Below are 23,048 nucleotides of genomic sequence, written 5' to 3'. Positions count from 1 at the left end.
GGCTGTGCTTGTGATAAATGTGGAGGTTGAGCAGAATTGGAAATAAAAAGCATTACACTGAGTTAGGGTCTCTTCCCTCCTCTCCAAAGAGGCCTACTTATGATTTAAAAATTTTAATCACATTGTCTTATTGTCTTCTTTGGGTTTGTTTTTTTTTTTTTTTTTTTGAGAAAATTAAGACTGAATGTGAGAATTCACTGTAAGGAAAAAATTGTGGGTTGCATAAAGGTTTCACTGCAAAGCTGCTCACTGAATCATGGTTCACAGAAACAAGCTACAAGCCTCTGTCCAGGGAGGGCACCGTGGGTGCCTGTGGCCGGCCACCTGAGCATCCAATGATGTCACCCATCATGACATTAGATACATTCATTTACTGACATGGAAAGCCGTTCGGTGAAAAAGATCACATTACAGAACAGTATGTGCCAATCGATTTGTTATTATAAGAATACTGGTTTACGTACTTATTGCCTAGAAAAAACTTTGAAAGGATAGCCTCCCAAATGGTTTCAGTGGTTATCTAGCAGTGGAATTTTGGATTATTTTTTCCCTCTTTATGCTTATATGAATTTTCCAGAATGAACATGATTTGCCTTTGAAATTAAAAAAAACAAAGTTATTATTTTTTTAAATGTCTGAATACGAATTTCATTTTTTTAAAAAAAGGACTGGAGAGACGAGGAGGCTGGAGCAGCAAGGCTCCTTCTTCTGCCCATTGGGCTCCTGCTTCTGGCCGCCCTCCCTGAGAAGCCCCCCTCCTGAACAAGTGAGAAGGAAAAGGGGACAGGAAAAGAAAACCCTGCTCTTCAGTGTGACCCCGAGATCCAGTGAGAACCAGAGTCTCCCGTTTTCATTTCCCGTGCTTCTTTGCTGCAATTGCTTTCCTAGTTCTCTGCCACCTTTTCCTCATTCCTTGAAGGCACTGACAGTGAAGACATCGTGCCTCTTCCCACAGGGAGTACGGTATTTCCTGAGCTCCCTGTAACTATGAGCCAGGCCATGATACCTTTAAATAATTAAAATGCAGGAGTACTTTTAAACAATGCCATCGATGAGCACCTGGTCACCAGGGCTGTGCTGGGTATTTTACATTTTGTATTCAGTCTTCAAAACCATCCTGCAAGATAGGCCTCATTGTCCCCATTTTACAGGAAAGAAAGTAAAGCAGGGAGGTGAATACATTTCTCAAAGGCATGCATGCAGTAAGTGATGGTCTAAGCCCAAACTTCAGGCTCTCTAAAGCCAAAGTTCACATTTTCTCCTTCATTCTGGCTTACTAGATGGTGAAGCCAAAATCTACATTTTAGTCTAGTGAATGAATTGCATTTTCTTTTAAGTGTTCCTGTGACTTTAAGAATTATATTTTCTTTAAATGTTGAGTGATAGCTTCATCACGTTTGGACAACAGACCTCCTGTTTGTGTAGGTTCACAACCCAATCTGATTTGGTTGGTGGTAATCACAGGGTACTCAGTAAGAATTTTTTCCATTGTTCCATTTTTTAGGTTTCAATCTTTTTTTTTTAAATTTTTTAAAAATTTAAATTTATTTATTTATTGGCTACGCTGGGTCTTTGTTGCTGCTGAGCGCGGGCTTTCTCTAGTTGCAGCGAACAGGGGCTACTTTTCATGGCAGTGTGCAGGCTTCTCACTGTGGTGGCTTCTCTCTCTTGTGGCAGAGCATGGGCTCTAGGCGTGTGGGCTTCAGTAGTTGCAGCACGCAGGCTCAACAGTTGTGGCACATGGGCTGAGTTGCTCCGAGGCATGTGGGATCTTCCCGGACCAGGGATCGAACCCGTGCCCCCTGCATTGGCAGGCAGAGTTTTAACCACTGCGCCACCAGGGAAGCCCCTAGGTTTTAATCTTTATCAGACTTTATATACACATACATACTCTAAAAAGTCAAATTGTTGCTTGAGGCTTATTTCAAAACCAGTAGTTCTCTGGCTGGTTATACCATTGGTTACAGTCTAGGTCAGGGAGTTCTTATAGTAACTTCTTTCATTCCACAGCCTCCGCAGCACACCTGCTCTTTGTTAGATACAGAGGCTACAGCACTGAATAAGAGAGAATTCCTGCCTTCGGGAGTTGTGAATTTCAGGGCAGTGGTGGGATGGGATGTGTCTGCTCTCGTCCTCCGGGATGGGATGTGTCTGCTCTTGTCCTCCCTTTGGCAAGAAGGTGGTACTCGTTGTGTTCTTGTCTGCTTCCCCTTCCACTTTTTTCTTCTTCTCTCCCTTTCTTCCTTTCCTCCGCAAACATTTACTGTGCACTACTGTGTTCCACGCACGTGCCAGGCATGGAAGAGACAGTGAACAGCTAGCCAGTGATAGTCCCTGCCTTCACGTGGCCTTGGTCTAGAAGGGAGTGCACGCATGACACCGGGTGACACACCCTAGGCAGGGAAAGCACAGGGGCTCTGGGGGCTTGTAGCTGGGGGTCTGACTCCATGTCTGGGATCAGGCAAGACCTTCTGAGGAAGTGACAGCTAAGCTAAGCTAAGAAGAAAATATACAGACTTCCCCAGTGAACAGTCAAGGGAACAGCCTTCCAGAAGGAGGAACGGCATATGCGATGGCCCAGAGGCCAGAGACATCACAAGTCCCAGATGGCTGGAAGGCAGACTGCCAGAGGAGGTTGGGGAGGAGGCAGGAGCCAGACTGGGGAGGGTCTTGGTAAGGAATTTGGATCTTATCCCAGGGTATTGGAAAGCCACTGTAGGCAGGGGAGAGGAAAGGTCAAATTTACTTAGTTAAACTGTTGCAGGAAGGCCCGGAGAGTTGTCTCTTGTCTAACACTCAGAAATGAGTTGTCGGGGGAGGCACACATGCTGACAAAGCAAGAGATTTATTGGGACAGGGCATCAAGGTGGGGAGCAGCTGGGTAAGGGAACCCTGGAGAACTGCTCTGCCAGGTGGCTTGCAGTCTCAGGGTTTATGGTAATGGGGTTAGTTTCCAGGTTGTCTCTGGCCAATCGCTCTGACTCAGTGTCCTTCCTGGTGGTGCACACATCACTCAGCCAAGATGGATTCCAGCGAGAAGGGCTCTCGGAGGTTGATAGGACATATGGACTGGGGTCTCCTCTCTCCATTTATTTATGTATGTATTTATTTATTTATTGGCTGTGTTGGGTCTTTGTTGCTGCATGCAGACTTTCTCTAGATGTGGCAAGCGAGGGCTACTCTTCATTGTGGTGCACGGGCTTTTCATTGCAGTGGCTTCTCTTGTTGCAGAGCACGGGCTCTAGGAGCGCGGGCTTCAGTAGTTGTGGCACACAGGTTTAGTTGCTCCATGGCATGTGGGATCTTCCTGGACCAGGGAATCGAACCCGTGTCTCCTGCATTAGCAGGCAGATTCTTAACCACTGCGCCACCAGGGAAGTCCCTCCTCTCTCCTTTTAACCTTTCCCAAATTCTTCCGGTTCGTGGTAGCTTGTTAGTTCCTGGTTCTTTTTTTTTTTTTTTTTTTTTTTTGGCACACGAGCTTAGTTGCTCTGCGGCATGTGGGATCTTCCTGCAGCTGGGATCGAACCCGTGACCTCTGCATTGGCAGGTGGATTCTTAACCACTGCGCCACCTAGGAAGCCCTAGTTCCTGGTTCTTTACCAGGACCTCCTGTTGTAAGATAACTCATGCAAGTGGTTACTATCGTGCTTGGCCAGGGTGGGCGGTTTCAGCCAGTGGTTCCCCTAACAAAACTGTGACTTCGAATTGAACAATTGGTTAGATGGAAAAAGTAATGTGTGCAGGAGAATAATTAGGTACCTATATAGTTCTGGCAAAACTGATGGTGTCTGGGACTAGGATGGTGACAGCAGAGATGGAGAAAACAAAAGGGAATCAAAAGAGATTTTGCATAAGGCGTGATGATAAATTAGAATGAAGGAGACAAAAGAGCCCAGGGCTACTCCCAGTCTAGGTGACTTAATGATGAGATCATTTGTGGAGAAGAGGCTTGGGTGAAGGTGAGGAAAGTAATGAGTTTTGCTTTGAACAGGTTGAGCGGAGGTGCCTGTGAGATCCTAAGAAGAGGTGTACAGTAGGGACAATAACACCCCTTGCTAAGGTTTATTTAGCCCTGTACCACTTGCGAGGCCTTCCATTAAGTACACAAACTGGATTACCTACCCAAGAGGCATCTGGACCTATGGGACTAATGCTCAGGAAGATTTTTAGGCTGGAGACAGGAGTTGAGCTCAGATCTAACATCAGGGTCTAGGCAGGAAGGGTGGAGAGCTGAAGCGGCTGATGTAACACACTCCATGAGGCAGACCCATGAAAGCAAATGCCCGGTCTGACCCCACACAAATTCAGACTTTTAAAACAACACTGGCATAAAAAGAAAGACCAAGCCCCAAAAGGAGTCATCTGCCCCCTCAGGCAGCAAACCAAGACTTAATTGCGGTTTCAATCCCTCCTAGAAATGTGACCTTTGAAATGGTCAGTCTGAAAAGTTCAATCTACTGAGCAAGGTTATCTGCATGATAAAGACCCCTGCCACTCCCTTCCTCCAAAAGAAGACCTAGCCTGACACAATCCTTTCTTTTTTTTTTTTTTTTTTTTTTTTGGCACACGGGCTTAGTTGCTCCGTGGCATGTGGGATCTTCCTGGAGCTGGGATTGAACCCGTGACCTCTGCATTGGCAGGCAGATTCTTAACCACTGCGCCACCTAGGAAGCCCCACAATTCTTTCTTTTCTCGTGCTAATACCTTCTTGACCCAGCTCCTTTCACCTATAAAAACCTTTCATTTTGTACAGCTCCTCAGAGCACCCTTCTGTTTAACTAGATGGGATGAATAAAGCCAATTAGATCTTCAAATTGACTCAGGTGGATTTTGTTCTGTTAACACTGGGCAGGCTCAGTAAAATTCATGTGTGGCCTGCCTGGATTTGTCTTTCTGGTCCCCAGTTTGTGATGCTGAGTGGGGCTCTGTGGGGCTCCTGGGCACAGAAGCCTTTTGTCCCCTATTTCTTGTAGGCAAGACTCCAGCCTACACGACCTTCCCTGAGTTCCAAAGGGCAGATTCAAACAGTTACTAATCAAGAGAGGAGCAGCCTGAAACCACCTGAGGCAAGATGAAAGGGACCAGAGAAGCTCATCAAGATTAGGAGACCCTATCACCTGAAATCCTGCACACACCCTAATCTTGCCAGCAACCTCACCCTTTTGAAACTTTGCAGAAGAAAGAATGCAAGACTGTTACTGCCTTGATCCTTATCACATACCTCTGACCACAGATCTGACTATATAACCTCTCCCTAGTCCCCAGGGAGGGGGGCACAGCTCTTGAGGTGCTAGCTTACTGTGTTCCCTCTTTGTCTGGCAAAGAAGGAAAACCATTCTTCCTTTCCCCTCCATAACTCTGTCTCCGTATTTCTGTTTGACATCAGTGCACAGAGATCTAAGATTCTGGCAACATTTGTGACCCCTGGGAGAGATGGTAATTAAACCAGGGGAGACAGAGGGATGGCCTAGAAGAGGATATAGAAGAGGGTAAAATCAAGCCCAGAGTTTTAGCCTAACATGCAAAAAAATGGCTTTGAATAAGCTCTCAATTGATATTTCTTAGGATGCAACAAGCAGCTGATAAAGTGTGGGATTCTAAAGCTGCCTAATAACAGAGTGAGGTGAATGCCTGTCTTCCATGCTTTCTCACACCTGGTTTAGTAAACTTTAACGTAAAGGGATGTTTGAGTTGGAAGACCCCTTGGGCCTCACTTAGTACAGGGGCTCTCCAACACTGGTGTGGATCGGAATCTCCTGGGGAACCTGCAAAACGTCCAGATTCCCAGTATCTTCCCAGACCTCCTGAATTAAAGTACAAGGAGGGCCCCAGGCATTCTGATTTTAACAAGGTCCCAGTGATTCTGATGCACAGACCTATCCTAGGAGTTGTTCCTCTAGGGCTACCCTCTTGGATAAGGAAACAGCCCAGAGAGATGAAGTTGGTCACCTGCATGCAGCTAGAGAGGGGCAGGGTCTGCCCACATTCTGCCAAGTCATCCCAGCCCTTTCCATTAACCTCCCTGCTGACTTCGAAAAAAAAAAGTACACCGTGAGAGTTGCAAGCTAAGTTGGGGGCAAAACAAGGACCGCAGCCTGGGAGACAGCATTTCAGATAGCTCTGAGAAACTGCTCCAAAGAAGTAGGGGGAAGGTCAGTACGTATATGATCCTGGTGAAGGAGGAGTACATGCAAACACATATTTTTGCAAAAGGTTTCTGCCAGGCACTAGGAGCAGATGTCACCATGAAGGAATTCAGTGCTTTTCTAGATACGAGGCATTGCAAGAATTCGGCTCACAAAATCAGCTCCTGAAAACATCTATCTGAAGACCTGTTCCGCCAGTTTTTGCAGAGCACAGAGTGCCTCATTCCTGATCTCTACATGAGCTCCCTTCAGGGGGTGTTGAAGGTCAGCAGCTGCAGCAGCACGTGGGATTTTAATCTTTGTAGAGGTAGAAGGCAAGTGCCCATGGCAAGTGCCGATTTGTAGCTGACACCCCCAACCCCAGCCTCAGCCCCAGTCCAAGCTTGGAGACTGGTGGGTCTCTGGGGCATTCATGGCTCAGAATCAGATCTGCAGTCTTCACAATCTCACCCTGACTCTTCACCCAACTCTACCAATTGGGTTTGATCTTATCTACTCCCCCTCCCCAAGCTCCTGCCTCCTTTTCCTTGGGTCTATTACTATGTTCTGCATTGACCCCACTGCTGAGGCCCTGCCTTGGTGCCTCTCCACCCCTGATTGCCTCTGGAGCAGAAGATGTGCACACGTGAGGGACATGGTACCTCTGGGTCTGTGTGAGGACACAGTTCTGTCGCATCCTCAGGTCTGGAGAGAAGTGCCTGTCAGATGGTAGCAGGCCAGTGGACATATGGCACAAATACACCTTTCAGAGGGGTGAGGCTATTTTTGTCACTTGATATAAATAGCATAGGCTGGGCCGTGGCTTGTGGTGAGTTACCTGGCATGCCAAGGCAGGATTCTGGCAGGACATCCATCCCCACATTGTCCAAAACTAAGAATAAGCACACGCTGGGCAGCATGACCCCATGACTGTGCTGAGTCCTCAAGGAGCATCTCATGACCAGCTGAAGGGAAACTCCAGTCTTGAGAGGCAGCACAAGGAGGTCCCTGCCTGGGTGGTGTTAGGAGGTTATGCGGTTACAAGGAGAAATACATGAACATTTAGAAATATAGTCCTGGGGAGAAAATGCCTTAAATATGAGCATGTATAAAGTTAAAAGATTAGGATGATGAAACTAACACTTAGGAACATACTCTGTGTGTCTTTATATAATTTATCTTCAGTCAGGCCTGTCTGGATATTGCCTATACAGAATGATTTTGGTCTACAAGGGATAATTGAAATTAATTGTATGCAAGTCCCCATGTCGGCCATCTCTATTGACCTTGGCCTGCAGTAGAAAATACTGGTTAAGAGCTAAAGTCTTTAGACCTGGGTTTGAATCATGGCCCTGCTGCTGTGTGACTTCAGTGGGTCACTCAACATCCCAGAGCCTCAGTTTTTCTCATCTCTAAAATGAAAACAGCAACACAGACATGATAGGATTTTCGTGACAATTAAATAAGGCAATGCGTGTTTCATATGTCTTGGCTGATTACTATAACTTGATTTTTGTTGTTATTTTTGTTTGTTTTTTAAGCTTTTAAACAGCTTTGTTCTCTAGCAGTGGAAACTTACATTTGTCTTTGGGGCAAATGTTTCCTTTACTTGGGGAAGACCCTTTGTGTCAAAACCCTGGTAGCCAACCAAGGTGTAGATATGGTGATCTCACAAGGGGACTATTGAAAAGGCCACTGTGTTGTTCCTTCGAGTGGTTTCAAGAACATGTCCCCTGGGACATGAGAATCAGGTGAGCAGAGCAAGAAGGAAAGGACAGGATGGATGAAGCTTGGCAACTGTTACACTTTAGGAATTCCAAGGAAGAGCTGAGAGATGCTTTGAAGGGGAGAGAGGATGCATGCAGCAATTGAGCCAGAGTAAGTTTGTGCAATTTTAACTTACATAGTAAACTATTTTATAATGTAATGATTGCTACATTGTCATAACAGACAGGAATTTACTCAAGAGGTACAATGGAAGTTGCTTGGTCCCTTTGTGGCAATGGTGCAGTCATACCAATTTGTTGAGCTAATCCTTCTCAACAGAAAATGGTAAATCAATCTAGACTTCATCTTAAGTTTTACTGACTTAACCAATCACTGGGTTTGGTGCCAGTGATATGGCAGTGATGGGCTCTCTTCCCTGGCAGAGCTTACACTTAATCAAAGAGAGACCGTAACGAATACATCAATACTGAGGGGAGGTACTCTTCAGGAGATGGACGTGGTTGTATGAGACGCTGTAACAAAGGAGCCTGACCCAGATGGAGGCAGGTGGGAGTGTAGAGCTTCTGAGGAACTGAAGGGAGGCCAGTGAGGCCCCATGCCTGGATCACAGGACAGGAAGGGAGAATGGTAGTGGACGGGGCAGGATAGAAAGGCTGGGCCCGATTCTGTACGAATCGGATTTTAGCCTAACAGAATGGGAAGCTGCTGTGGAGGTTTAAAGAGGAGACAGAGTCATGATCATGTTTGCATTTCAAGATTAGCCCTGTAGGGAAAGGACTGGTGAAGGCAAGAGTGGATGCAGAGGTACCACTTGGGAAACTGCTGAGGACTGGGTTTGGTGGCAGTCGTGGGATGAAAGCTCGTGGCTCCAGAGATATTTAAGGAGGGGCTCAAAGGACTGATACCTGGGCCTTCCTGGCTGACTGGCTTCCAGCTCTCACAAAGGTCAGTGTTTGACAGTAACAGCACCTATAGCAAAAACAGGGGCCTCCACCATCCTTCTAGTCTTTGAAGCTATCATGCAACCTGGAGCTCCTCACTGTAACAGCACATCCTCCAGGCTGATTTCTACCTCAGTTACCTATCACTCGGCATGGCTATGCCTGTGGTCTTGTCTCACTTCTCTCTGAGTATCATTTTAGGTCTAGGTTCTTCACGTAGTTAAGGAAGATTATTCCAAACCCAAGGGAAATGACTACATAGACAAGTGAACTTATTTTGAAACTTTTAAGGTGTTCTGCTCCTGAAAATGATGGGAGGTAGTTAAAATAGAAATAGGAAGAAATATTTTCTGACCACATCACATTTTGAACAACCACGACCTGAAGAATACTGAGTTTTTCCTTTGGTTAGTTTCATATTGCTTTTAAGCACATTTTGGCTTCATTTTAAAGGACAAATGATACCATAAGTAACAAGAAAGATTTTGTAGAACTAAAGTGAAGTAAGGTGTGAAATTGAATAAATAAACAAGCCTTTACTTCATGCTATGTTTACTTGCCACTTGGCAATATTTTTTAAAAAATGAAATCTGTATATAAACTTGATTGCCTATCTCCAAATATAAGGAGCTAATATAATGAGCTGGCAATAGGTCACATTCGGAAAATGCCCAGACCCAGCTGCCTGCAGATCATCGCTCCTGCAATGTGCAAAGTGCGCACATTGGGTTCCTAAACTCAGCAAAACTAATGAAAATCATCTGCTGTCAGAGTGGACAAATTTCTTCGCAACCGTGTTCTCCCAGGAAGTTCATTCTGGTAAATCAGTGTCAAGATGACAAGAAAGTCCAACATATCTCAAGAGGCACCATATATAACAAGCAAAAATCTTTAAATCCGTGCTCAGAGACTGAACATTAAAGCGCCTGATGAGGAACTCAAGACCCAGAAATGAAGGACGTGAAACAAATTCATTAAAACATTTTGAATAAAAATAAGAAGCCCGTGACATGATGCTCAAGTCACAGGAACACACAATCTTGAAGGGTAAATGTGGTAAATGATGATCTGATTTTTTCAGACATCCAGAAGCAGAGTCAACCATGAGCGACAGCCCCGAGAGAGTGAGTTAGAGGGAATTTTGACTCCACACATTAATGGTATCACAACTGCTGTGCTTTTTGTCTTTGTTGGAGTTGCTCTCTGAGTGAGAGAGTTCAAAGAAAGCAACTTTGAAAAGTGTCTATTAGATCTTTCAGGCCTTCAAAATTAAGCAGGCCAGGAATGCAGTAATCATTCCTAGGCCTGCTGAGAAAAAGGGAGAACAGAAGTTAAGGAAGGTGCTTATTCATTCCATGAGGTCCCTAAAATCCAACATCTTCCAATTAGTTATGGAAAAGTCCAGGAGCCTGTGAGGAACAGCAGGTAAAAACCTATTTTAGGGTACATGCCCAGGAGTGGGATTGCTGGGTCATATGGTAGTTCTATTTTTAGTTTTTTAAGGAATCTCCATACTGTGCTCCACATTACATTCCCACCAACACTACAGGAGGGTTTTCTTTTCTCCACAGCCTCTCCAGCATTTATTGTTTCTAGATTTTGTTGTTGTTGTTGTTGTTTATTTTATTATTTATTTATTTTTATTTTTGGCTGCATTGGGTCTTCATTGCTGCCCACAGACTTTCTCTAGTTGCAGTGAGCAGGGGCTACTCTTCATTGTGGTGTGCGGGCTCTTCATTGTGGTGGCTTCTCTTATTGCGGAACGTAGGCTCTAGGTATGCAGGCTTCAGTATTTGCAGCACATGGGCTCAGTAGTTGTGGCTCATGGGCTCCAGAGCGCAGCCTCAGTAGTTGCGGTGCACAGGCTTAGTTGACCCACAGCATGTGGGATCTTCCTGGCCCAGGGATCAAACCCGTGTCCCCTGCATTGGCAGGCAGATTCTTAACCACTGCACCACCAGGGAAGCCCTAGATTTTTTGATGATGGCCATTCTGACTGGTGTGAGGTGATACCTCATTGTGGTTTTGATTTGCATTTCTCTAATGATTAGTGATGTTGAGCATCTTTTCATGTGTTTGTTGGCCATCTGTATGTATGTCTTTGAAGAAATGTCTGTTTAGGTCTTCTGCCCATTTTTGGATTGGGTTGTTTCTCTTTTTGATATTGAGTTGCATGAGCTGCTTGTATATTCTAGAGATTAATCTTTTGTCAGTTGCTTCCTTTGCAAAAGATACATGCACCCTAATGTTCATTGCAGCACTATTTACAATACCCAGGACTTGGAAGCAACCTAAATGTCCATTAACAGATGAGTGGATAAAGAAGATGTGGCACATATATACAATGGAATATTACTCAGCCATAAAAAGGAAGGAAATCGAGTTATTTGTAGTGAGGTAGATGGACCTAGAGTCTGTTATACAGAGTGAAGTAAGTCAGAAAGAGAAAAATACTGTATGCTAATGCATATATATGGAATCTAAAAAAATGGTATTGATGAACTCAGTGGGAGGGGAAGAATAAAGACGCAGATGTAGAGAACAGAATTGAGGACATGGGAAGGGGGGGGAGGAGAAGCTGGGACAAAGTGAGAGAGTAGCGTTGACATATATACACTACCAAACATAAAATAGCTAGTGGGAAGCAACTGCATAACACAGGGAGATCAACTGATGACTGGTGATGGCCTAGAGGGGTGGGATAGGGAGGGTGGGAGGGAGGCTCAAGAGGGAGGGGATATGGGGATATATGTATAAATACAGCTGGTTCACTTTGTTGTACAGCTGAAAGTAGCACAACAGTGTAAAGCAATTATACTCCAACAAAGATCTGGGGGAAAAAAACCCTATTTTAAATTGACCATGGAGCAGAAAACACTTAAACACATAGGGAACAGCTTAGAATACCAAGTACACCAGCAGCAACTCTCTAAGGGCTTTCCATCTAGAGAAAGCAAAGTTGGAGAAGACAGAGGATGGAAGATAAGGAGTTTTTCTTTCTTTTTCTTTTTTTTTAAATTCACCACAGTGTGATATTGGAAGTTGAAAGAACTTGAAGCTTCTGCTGCAGAAAGAGGTTACTAAAGAATGCAGGTACCCAGTTCAGAGGGTTCCCAATCAGTCCACGCACTTGGGTGGCTTTAAGGCTTTTTCGTCACTTGTTTCTTCACGATTTTTAAATAACTTTTATTACATAAATAATGCATGCATATTGTAGAAAAACTAGAAAATATAAACAAAAAGAAAAAATTTTAATTTCCCTTTATTCCATAACTCAGAGAAGAACAGAATTAACATTTTGGTACACATCTTTTCAAACTGTTTTTCAGAAAAGGAGATTTTTGTTTTGTTCTAAATAAAATATCATACTGCAATTTGCTTCCTTCAATCAATTATATATTAGAACTTGTTTCTATGCCAATAAATATATTATTCATGACCGCCAAGTATATACCCTTGCATGAATGTAACAACATTTATTGAATCAACCCCAAGGCAATTTAAAAAAATGGCTTTTTGGGGAAACATTTTCAAATTTACAGAAAAGTTTGCAAGAACAGTTCACAGGACTCCTCATGTCTTTTAAACAGAGTCATCCATTCTTAACATTTTGCCACATGTGCTCTACCATTAACATTTATTACTTCTGAACTATCTGAGAGTAGGTTGTACATATCATGCCACTGTCCCCCAAATATTTCAGTGTGTATTTCCTAAAAACAAGGATAGTCTCTTCCATAACCACAGGCCAGTTATCAAATTCAGGAAATTTAACAATGGTTTTAGTAATCTACAGTTTATATTCCTAGTTTACCAGTTGTTCCAATAAGGTGCTTTACTTTAAAAAAAAGAAACTTCTTTTTCCTGGTGCAGGATCTAATCCAGGATCATATATTACATTTAGTTGTCACAGCTTTTCAGTCATTTTTTTTCAAGTCTGGCTAAAGGATTATCAATTTTGTTTATCTTTTTAAAGAACCAGCTTTTATTTTCATTGATTTTTTTTTTTTTGGCTGCATTGGGTCTTCATTGCTGTGCACGGGCTTTCTCTAGTTGTGGCAAGCAGAGGCTACTCTTCTTTGCAGTGCTTGGGCTTCTCAGTGCAGTAGTGGCTTCTCTTGTAGCGGAGCACAGGCTCTAGGTTCATGGGCTTCAGTAGTTGCACCATGCGGTCTCAGTAGTTGTGGCATATGGGTCCTAGAGCATGACAGCTTCAGTGGTTGCAGTGCCTGGGCTCAGCAGTTGTGGCTCGAGGGCTCTAGAGTGCAGGCTCAGTAGTTGTGGAACACAGGCTTAGTTGCTCTGCGGTATGTGGGATCTTCCTGGACCAGGGATCAAACCCGTGTCCCCTGCACTGGCAAGCAGATTCTTAACCACTGTGCCAGGGAAGTCCTTCAGTCATCTTTTAATCTGAAACAGCCCTTCAGTCTGTATTTATCTTTTATGACACTGATATTTTTTTCTGATGAATACAGGGCAGTTATTGTATATCACAACCCTTAATTTGGGTCTGTCTGATGGCTCCTCATGGCGGGACTGAGGTTGTGCATTTTTGCTGGATTGCTGCATAGTAGCTGGTAGGCCCTTTTCAGGCATCACATCCAGAGGCACAAGATGTCCATTTGTCCTTATTGGTGATGTTCATCGTGATCACTTCATTAAAGTATTTATTGCCTAGTTTTTCTATTGTATAGTTTTCCCCTTTGTCTACTTTTTTTTTTTTCATTTTGCAATGTTTTCTTTTCACACAATCATGTACTTTTGAGCTTCACCCAAACTGATTCAAACAGGTGTCGCCCACTCTTTTAACTGTCTAGTATTTCATGAAATGCATTACCATTTTATTCATCATTTCCTCTATTCAAAGACTTTTTTCTTTGGCTTTTGAAAATATTAGTCTTACTTTTGTTTACTTTTTTTTTTTTTTGAAGAGAAATACTTTATGTGAATCCCATAATATTTTTTCAGGTTTGGATTAATTTTTTTTATGCCAGTTTTTGAGATACACCAAAGTGAATCAGCTGTATTTATACATATATCCCCATATCACCTCCCTCCCATGACTCCCTCCCACCCTCCCTGTCCTGGCCCTCTAAGGCATCACCCATCATCGAGTTGATCTCCCTTTGTTATACAGCAACTTCCCACTAGCTATCTATTTTACAGTTGGTAGTGTATATATGTCTATGCTACTCTCTCACTTCATCCCAGCTTCCCCTTCGTCCCCACCCCCCAATCCCGTGTCCTTCAGTCAATTCTCTGAATCTGCATCCTTATTCTTACCCTGTCACTGGGTTCATCAGTACCATTTTTTAGATTCCATATGTATGAGTTAGCATACAGTATTTGTTTTTCTCGTTCTGGCTTACTTTGCTCTGTATGACAGTCTCTAGGTCTATCCACCTCATTACATAAAGCTCAATTTCATTCCTTTTTATGGCTGAGTAATATTCCATTGTATATATGTGCCACATCTTCTTTATCCATTCATTTGTTGATGGGCATTTAGGTGGCTTCCATGTCCTGGCTATTGTAAATAGTGCTGCAATGAACATTATGGTACATGTTTTTTTCTGGATTATGGTTTTCTCTGGGTATATGCCCAGTAGTGGGATTACTGGGTCATATGGTAGTTCTATTTTTAGTTTTTTAAGGAACCTCTATACTGTTTTCCATAGGGGCTGTACCAACTTACATTCCCAACAGTGCAGGGGAGTTCCCTTTTCTTCGCACCCTCTCCAACATTTATTGTTCCTAGATTTTTTGATGATGGCCATTCTGATCAGTGTGAGGTGATACCTCACTGGGGCTTTGACTTGCATTTCTCTAATGATTAGTGATGTTGAGCATGTTTTCATGTGTTTGTTAGCCATCTGTCTTCTTTGGAGAAATGTCTATTTAGGTCTTCTGCCCATTTGTGGATTGGGTTATTTGCTTTTTTGGTATTAAGCTGCATGAGCTGCCTGTATATTTTGGAGATTAATCCTTTGTCAGTTGCTTTGTTGGCAAATATTTTCTCCCATTCTGAGGGTTGTCTTTTTGTCTTGTTTATGGTTTCTTTTGCTGTGCAAAAGCTTTTAAGTTTCATTATGTCCCATTTGCTTATTTTTTATTTTATTTCAATTATTCTAGGAGGTGGGTCAAAAAGGATCTTGCTTTGATTTATGTCATAGAGTGTTCTACCTATGTTTTTCTCTAAGAGTTTTATAGTGTCTGGCCTTACATTTAGGTCTTTAATCCATTTTGAATTTATTTTTGTGTATGGTGTTAGGAAGTGTTCTAATTTCATTCTTTTATATGCAGCTGTCCAATTTTCCCAGCACCACTTATTAAAGAGGCTGTATTTTTTCCATTGTATATTCTTGCCTCCTTTGTCAAAGATAAGGTGCCCATATGTGCATGGGTTTATCTCTGGACTCTCTATTGTGTTCCATTGATCTATATTTCTGTTTTTGTGCCAGTACCATACTGTCTTGATCACTATGGCCTTGTAGTATAGTTTGAAGTCAGGGAGCCTGATTCCACCAACACCATCTTTCCTTCTCAAGATTGCTTTGGCTATTCGGAGTCTTTTGCTTTTCCATACAAATCATAAAATTTCTTGTTCGAGTTCTGTGAAAAATGCCATTGGGATTTGATAGGGATTGCGCTGAATCTGTAAATTGTTTTGGGTAGGATAGTCATTTTCACAATGTTGATTCTTCCAATCCAAGAACATGGTATGTCCCTCCATCTGTCTGTGTTGTCTTTGATTTCTTTCATCAGTGTCTTATACTTTTCTGCATACAGGTCTTTCGCCTCCTTAGACAGGTTTATTCCTAGGTATTTTATTCTTTTAGCTGCAGTGGTAAATGGGAGTGTTTCCTTACTTTCTCTTTCTGCTCTTTTGTTGTTAGTGTATAGGAATACAAGAGATTTCTGTGCATTAATTTTGTATCTTGCTACTTTACTAAATTCATCGATTAGTGCTAGCAGTTTTCTGGTAGAATCTTTATGGTTTTCTATGTATAATATCATGTCATCTACGAAGAGTGACAATGTTACTTCTTGTTTTCCAATTTGGATTCCTTTTATTTCATTTTTTTTCTCTGATTGCTGTGGCTAAAACTTCCAAAACTATGTTGAATAATAATGGTGAGAGTGGACACCCTTGTCTTGTTCTTGTCCTTAGAGGGAATGCTTTCAGTTTTTCACCATTGAGAATGTTGTTGGCTGTTGGTTTGTCATATATGGCTTTTATTTTGTTGAGGTAATTTCCTTCTATGCCCATTTTCTGGAGAGTTTTTATCATAAATGGATGTTGAATTTTGTCAAAAGCTTTTTCTGCATCTATTGAGATAATCATATGGGTTTTATCCTTCAATTTGTTAATATGATGTATCACATTGATTGATTTGCGTATATTGAAGAATCCTTGCATTCCAGGGATAAACCCCAGTTGATCATGGTGTATGATCTTTTTAATGTGCTGTTGGATTCTGTTAGCTAGTATTTGTTTAGGATTTTTGCATCTATATTCATCAGTGATATTGGCCTGTAATTTTCTTTTTTTGTGACATCTTTGCCTGGTTTTGGTATCAGGGTGATGGTGGCCTCGTAGAATGAGTTTGGGAGTGTTCCTCCTTCTGCTATATTTTGGAAGAGTTTGAGAAGGATTAGGTGTTAGCTCTTCTCTAAATGTTTGAAAGAATTCGCCTGCGAAGCCATTTGGCCCTGAGCTTTTGTTTGTTGGGAGATTTTTAATCACAGTCTCAATTTTAGTACTTGTGATTGATCTGTTCATATTTTCTGTTTCTTCCTGGTTCAGTCTTGGAAGATTGTACATTTCTAAGATACTTTTTAAATTGTGGTAAAATATACACAACACAAAATTTGCCATTTTAACCAATTTTAAAAGTGTATAGTTCAGTGGCAATAAGTACATTCATATTCTTGTGCATCTGCTCAATAGTGTTTATTTTTCCTTTTAACAAGTAATTTGTGGAGAGACACTAAGATGACCTCAGTCTCCTCCTCAGATACCATCCTTAATAACCTTTCCTCTCACCTCCTACTTCTCGATCTAGGACTCACTGATGATTCGTGCCTAGAGAAAAGATTAAGGCTTTACATTAACTCCAGCCCTTTCCCCTTTGCCTTCCCCTCATTCCAGAGACAAGGGTGCAAAGTGTTTATAGTCACTGGCTCTGGATCTGGATAGGGAAATGCTGACCTGGATGATTTCCAAGAGCCATTTCTGCACTGAACTGCTATAATTCATTACAAAAATAGTCATCCCTTTCCTGGTATCACGTTTCTTCAAACAACTCTTGGTTCTGCTCTGGGCCAGTCTGTGTGCTGGATGTCAAGAAATAAAAATGAATAAAGCAACAGCGCTTTTCTTGAGCTGCTTACATTTAGATGGGAGAAACACAAATGGTACTTACAATGCAATGTGGAAAAGCAACATAACACTCTGGGCGTGATGGTGGCCCAGAGTACAGTGGAAACACAGAGAAGGAGCAAATCTCACAGCTGGAGTCAAGAGGCATGGAGGTGAGCAATGGTAAGTGTGTACCTGTGCGTGTACTTGTGCATGTGCGTGTGTGTGTGTGCACGCACGCATGTGTGGACTAAAGGGGAGGCAGGGCCAGAGCTTGGAAGGCCTGATGTAAAGCTTGGACTTGACCCTGCAGATGAGATGGTGTCAGTAGACGATAACATGACTGACAAGATTTGATGGATTACACGGGATGCAGCAGAGAGGTTGGGTCTGAGGGCCGCAAGCCTGGAGGCAGCAGATCAGGTAGTAGGATACTGCAGTGGTCCTGACGAGAAAAGAAGAGTCTGGCCTGACCAGGACAGTGGGAGTCGGAGTTGTGAGGAGACAACAGATTGGAGAAATACCTAAGAGGTACCTGAGTGTGACGATAATGATAAAGGAGGGATAGAGGTTGACTTCCAAGTTTTCCACTTTTCAGAGAAGGAAAAATTATGAACAATATTACTTATCTCAAGCTGATCTACATAACAACCCTGTCAGAGAGGTAGGGCCAATCACTATTATTCCCATTATACAGATTAGTAAACTGCGATGCAGAAAGTCAAAGTGACACAACTATGCAATGACACAGCAGAGATACCAAGTTCACCCCAGTGCACGTCCTAATGGCTGATATAAAATTATTCAAAATGCTGAAAGTGGAGAACTATATGCAGAAAATGAATTTGGATCCATACCCCATATTTGTATCATATCCACATCCATACATCATATACAAAAGTTAATGAAAAACTAATTATATGTCAAAACTTAAGAGCTAAAACTTAAAAGACATAAGAGAAGAAAACATAGGAGACACTCTTATTGGTTTGCACTTTAGCAGATTTTCTTAAATAGGACACAAAAACTATAAGCTATCAGGAAAAAAATCAATAATTAATTTTGGACTTCACCAAAATTAATACCTTTTGCACTTGAAAATCCACTATTACAAAAAAGGAAAGGCAAGCCATAGACTGGGAGAAAATATTAGACAAAACTATCCAACAAAGGACTTGGATCTAGCATATATAAAGTACACTTACAAGTCAATAATAAGAAGACACACAACAGAATTTTAAAATGTGCAAAATATTTGAATAGATACTTCACCAAAGAAGACATATGAGTGACAATAAGAATAACAAAAGATGTCCAATATCATTAGTCATTAGGGAAATTATAATTAAAACCACAATGAGATACCCATTGCACCCTCACTAGAATGGCTAAAATGAAAAAGATGGACTACATCAAGTGTTGACAGTGTTGTGGAGGATGGATTGGAGTTATCATACACTGCTGATGGGAATGGAAAACAGTACAGCTGCTTGGAAAAATACTTTGCCAGTTTCCTGAATAAAAGGCAAACATATACCTACCATATGACACAGCCACTTCACTCTTAGGTAATTACCCAGTAGAAATGAAAGCATGTCTACACAAAGGCCCATCCATGAATATTCACAGCAGCTTTATTTGCAATAGCTGGAAACAGCCAAAATGTTGGTCCATAAGTCCACAAAGTATGTTACATTCATACTATAGAGTACTACTCATCAATAAAAAAGAAATGAACACACAACAATATGGATGAAACTCGAAGTAATTATGCTGAGTGAAAGAAGTCGGAACAAAACAAAAGTACACTCTGTATGATTTCACTTACATAAATTTCCAGAAAATGCAAATTAATCTAGTGAAAGAAAGTAGATAAATGGTTACCTGGGAAGGGGAGGTGGGGAGGATTGGGAGGAGAGATTACAAAGGGAGCACCAGGTAACTTTGGGTGATGTTCCTTTTCTTGATTGAAGTGATAATTTCACAAGTGTGCAAATATGCCAAATCTCATCAAACTGTGCACTTTAAATATGTGCAGCTTATTTTATGTCAGTTATGCCTCAATAAAGCTGTTTGAAAAAAAATCATACAATGGAGAGAAACAGGCCAATATCTTTGCAATAGCAAACATACTAATATCTAAACAAAATCAGGCTCTGATTATGGGATGGTGGGCTTGTTAACAATGACCCTTTTCTTACTATCTTTTTCTGAATTTTCCAAATTGTCCAAAATGAGCAGGTTATACTATGTAAATCAAAAAAGCTACTTTTGCAGAAGAAGAAAGAGTTAGGTGTACAGGGAAATTTGGAGAAAACAGTCTGTACTTATGAACTTTAAGACTATTGGGTGAAAAAAACCAAAACATGACACTTTTCAAGTGACAAAAGATCCTCTATTCTTTCAGAAGCTATGGTAGGCCATAGGGGACCATGGGAAGGTTTTATACGTTCCACGAGAATAAAAATATCTATGTCTAAAGCCACTTATGGAAAAGGCGCCATATTAACAAAATACATCATTTAGCTGGACTGTCCAGCTCAAATGTCTCTCAAATACATCAGTGGGAGGCAGATGCAGGGAACCGGGAAAAGAAAGACACAATGCCAGACAGCAGAGAAAGGTGAATCTTTAGATGATGTCATGACCCATCAATTCTTGAGTTCACTCAGGAGTATACGGATTAAGGAACAACCCAACATAATTAGCAAGTAAGCTGCATTGTGTATCCTTAAAAATACATACTGCAAAGGACAAGTGAGGCCATGGAAAATGCTATTCCACATCTGACCAAACATGGTTGAGGATCATTAATCTGGGTTTCCACTCTTGGAAATGTTTGCTAAATCTGTCTGTACTGGGCTGAGGATTTACTCTGAATTTTTATTAATAGTGAAAATAATTTTTAAAAGCTTTCCTGGAACAGATTTAACCTACTTAGATGATAAATAATTTTTTACAGCCCTAGATACGTTAATTATTTGAATATCAAGAACTGAGGCTTATCAAGTAATTTTTTACATTCGTTTATTCAACAAAAGTCACTCAGCAACTGTGCTAGGCTAGGTCTTAGGTTATAAAGAAGGAAAAACAACCCATGCACTCTTAGAGCTCTAATCTAAGGACTAAGAAACCTGTAAACGGTTGCAATACAAAATGTCCATGGTTTGGGAGAATGAAAAAGAAGTTAAAGAATCTTACAGAGAGGAGGTAACACTTGAAGAAGGTTTTGAAGGCTATGTAGAAGTTCTCTACTCAGGAAAAGAGGGACTTACTAGGCAGAAGATAGACAAGGCAGAGAGGCATGAGACAGCCGGATTGTTTGGTGAATGCTAAGAGCTCAAGTGAGGATTAAGAGTAGGATTCACCTGGAGGGGAGAGGACCTGAAGATGGAGGCCCTTTACCCCATGCTAGAGGAAACGAAGAGGTGTGTTGGTTACAACTCTTTCATTTTAGTAGAAATGAATTTGTTAAAGAGAGAGAGAGAGAGAGAGAGTGAGAGAGCGCGAAAGCACTGTTCCTCCATCTTTAGAGCCCTCCAGGACTTCCTGCAGTCAGGCCTAGAAAGGGGCTGGAATTGGGAACTGGAATACTAGAAGAACTCTCCTTTACATTTTGTCTTTTTTTTCTCTCTCTCTCTCTCTCCACATCTATTTTATATTAGCCAGGATTTTTTTGGTCATAAGGGACAAAAATAACTCAAAATAGTTCAAGCCAAAAAGGGAATTTATTTACTCTTTAAAGTGAGAAGTCTAAGTACATGCAACAACATAGATGAATCTTCTTTTTTTTTAACCTTTTATCCCCTTCATCCATTTCTCCCACCCCTCACGTCCTGCCTATGGCAACCACCAATCTGTTCACTGTATCTAGGAACGTGGGCTTTTCGTTGTTGTTGTTTGTTTGGATTCCACAAATAGGAGAAATCATGTGGTATTTGTATTTCTCTGTTATGAGTCATTTAACTTAGCATAATGCCCTCGAGGTCCATCCATGTGGTCTCAAATGGCAAAATTTCCTTCTTTTTTTTATGGCTGAATTTTATATATATATATATATATATATATATATATATATATATATATCTATCTCACAACTTCTTTATCTGAGCATCCATTGATGGACACTTAGGTTGTTTCCATATGTTGGCTACTGTAAATAGTGCTGCAGTGAACATGGGGGTGCACATATCTTTTCAAGTTAGTGTTTTTGTTTTCAGATAAATACCTGGAAGTGGAATTGCTGGGTCATAATATGGTAGTTCTAGTTTTAATTTTTTGAGGGACCTCCATACTGTTTTCCAGTGGCTTTACCAATTTACGTTCCCATCAACAATGCACAAGGGTTCCCTCTTCTCCACATTCTCACCAACACTTGTTATTTCTTATTTTTTTTTAAATAAATGTATTTATTTATTTATTTATTTATTCATTTATTGGCTGTGTTGGGTCTTCATTGCTGCACACAGGCTTTCTCTAGTTGCGGCAAGCAGGGGCTACTCTTTGTTGTGGTGCGTGGGCTTCTCATTGCGGTGGCTTCTCTTGTTGCAGAACACGGGCTCTAGGCACGTGGGCTTCAGTAGTTGTGGCACACAGGCTCAATAGTTGTGACTCACTGGCTCTAGAGTGCGGGCTCAACAGCTGTGGCACACGGGCTTAGCTGCTCCTCGGCATGTGGTATCTTCCTGAAGCAGGGATTGAACCCTTGTCCCCTGCACTGCCAAGCAGATTCTTAACCACTGTGCCACCGAGGAAGTGCCTTTCTTATCTTTTTGATAATGGCTATTCTAACAGGTGCGAGGTGATATCTCTTTGTGGTTCTGATTTGCATTTCCCTGATAATTAATAATGTTGAACACCTTTTCATGTACCTATTGGCCATCTGTATATCTTCTTTGGAAAAACGTCTGTTCAGATCTTTTGTCCATTTTATAGTCAGATTGTTTGTTTGTTTTTCTATTGAGTTGTATGAGTTCTTTATCTTGGATATTAACCCCTTATCAGATATATGATTTGCAAATACTTTCTCCCATTCAGTAGGTTGATTTTTTATTTTATTGATGGTTTCCTTTGCTGTGCAGAAGCTTTTCAGTTTGATGTAGTCCCACTTGTTTATTTTTGCTTTTGGTGCTTTTACTTTTAGTATCAGATTTTCAAAAACCATCACAAAGACCTATGTCAAGGAACTTACCACTTACATTTCCATTTAGGAGTTTTATGGTTTCAGGTCTTATATTCAAGTCTTTAATCAATTTTAAGTTGATTTTTTTGTTTGGTCTAAGATAGTGGTCCAGTTTCATCCTTCCAAATGTGGCTATCCAATTTTCTTTACACCATTTATTGAAGAGACTGTCCTTTCCCCACTGTATGTTCTTGGCTCCTCTGTCATAAATTAATTGACCATATATGCATGGGTTTATTTCTGGGCTCTGTTCTGTTTCATTGATCTGTGTGTCTGTTTTTATGCCAGAATCATACTGTTTTGATTACTATAGCTTCATAATAGAATTTGAAATCAAAAAGCATGATGCCTCTAGCATTGTTCTTCTTTCTCAAGATTACTTTGGCTATTTGGAGTCTTTTGTGGTTCCATACAAATTTTAGTATTGTTTGTAATATTTCTATGAAAAATGCCATTGGAATTTTGATAAGGATTGCATTGAATCTATAGATTGCTTTTCTATTTCTATTTCTTCATGATTCAGTCTCGGTAGGTTGTCTGTTTCTCGAAATTTATCCATTTCTTCTAGGTTTTCTAATTTGTTGATGTATAACTGTTCATAGTAGTCTCCTACATTGTAGTCATTTATATTCGTGGTATCAGTTGTAATTGCTCTTCTTTCATTTCTGATTTTATTTGCGTTCTCTTTTTTTTATTGGTAAGTCTAG

The 23,048-nt window shown here is 41.3% G+C and overlaps 1 protein-coding gene across 1 annotated transcript in view; it reads right to left on the bottom strand.

Annotated features, from left to right (window-relative positions):
* The window catches only part of LOC130861387 (uncharacterized), a 101,760-nt gene that overhangs the window by 898 nt on the left and 77,814 nt on the right, over positions 1-23,048 (bottom strand). The window lies entirely within an intron of this gene.

Source organism: Hippopotamus amphibius, chromosome 9 (assembly GCF_030028045.1).
Source record: "Hippopotamus amphibius kiboko isolate mHipAmp2 chromosome 9, mHipAmp2.hap2, whole genome shotgun sequence".
Classification (NCBI taxonomy): domain Eukaryota; kingdom Metazoa; phylum Chordata; class Mammalia; order Artiodactyla; family Hippopotamidae; genus Hippopotamus; species Hippopotamus amphibius.
Note: the sequence above shows the minus strand (reverse complement) of the source record. Positions and strands in the feature narration are given on the sequence as shown.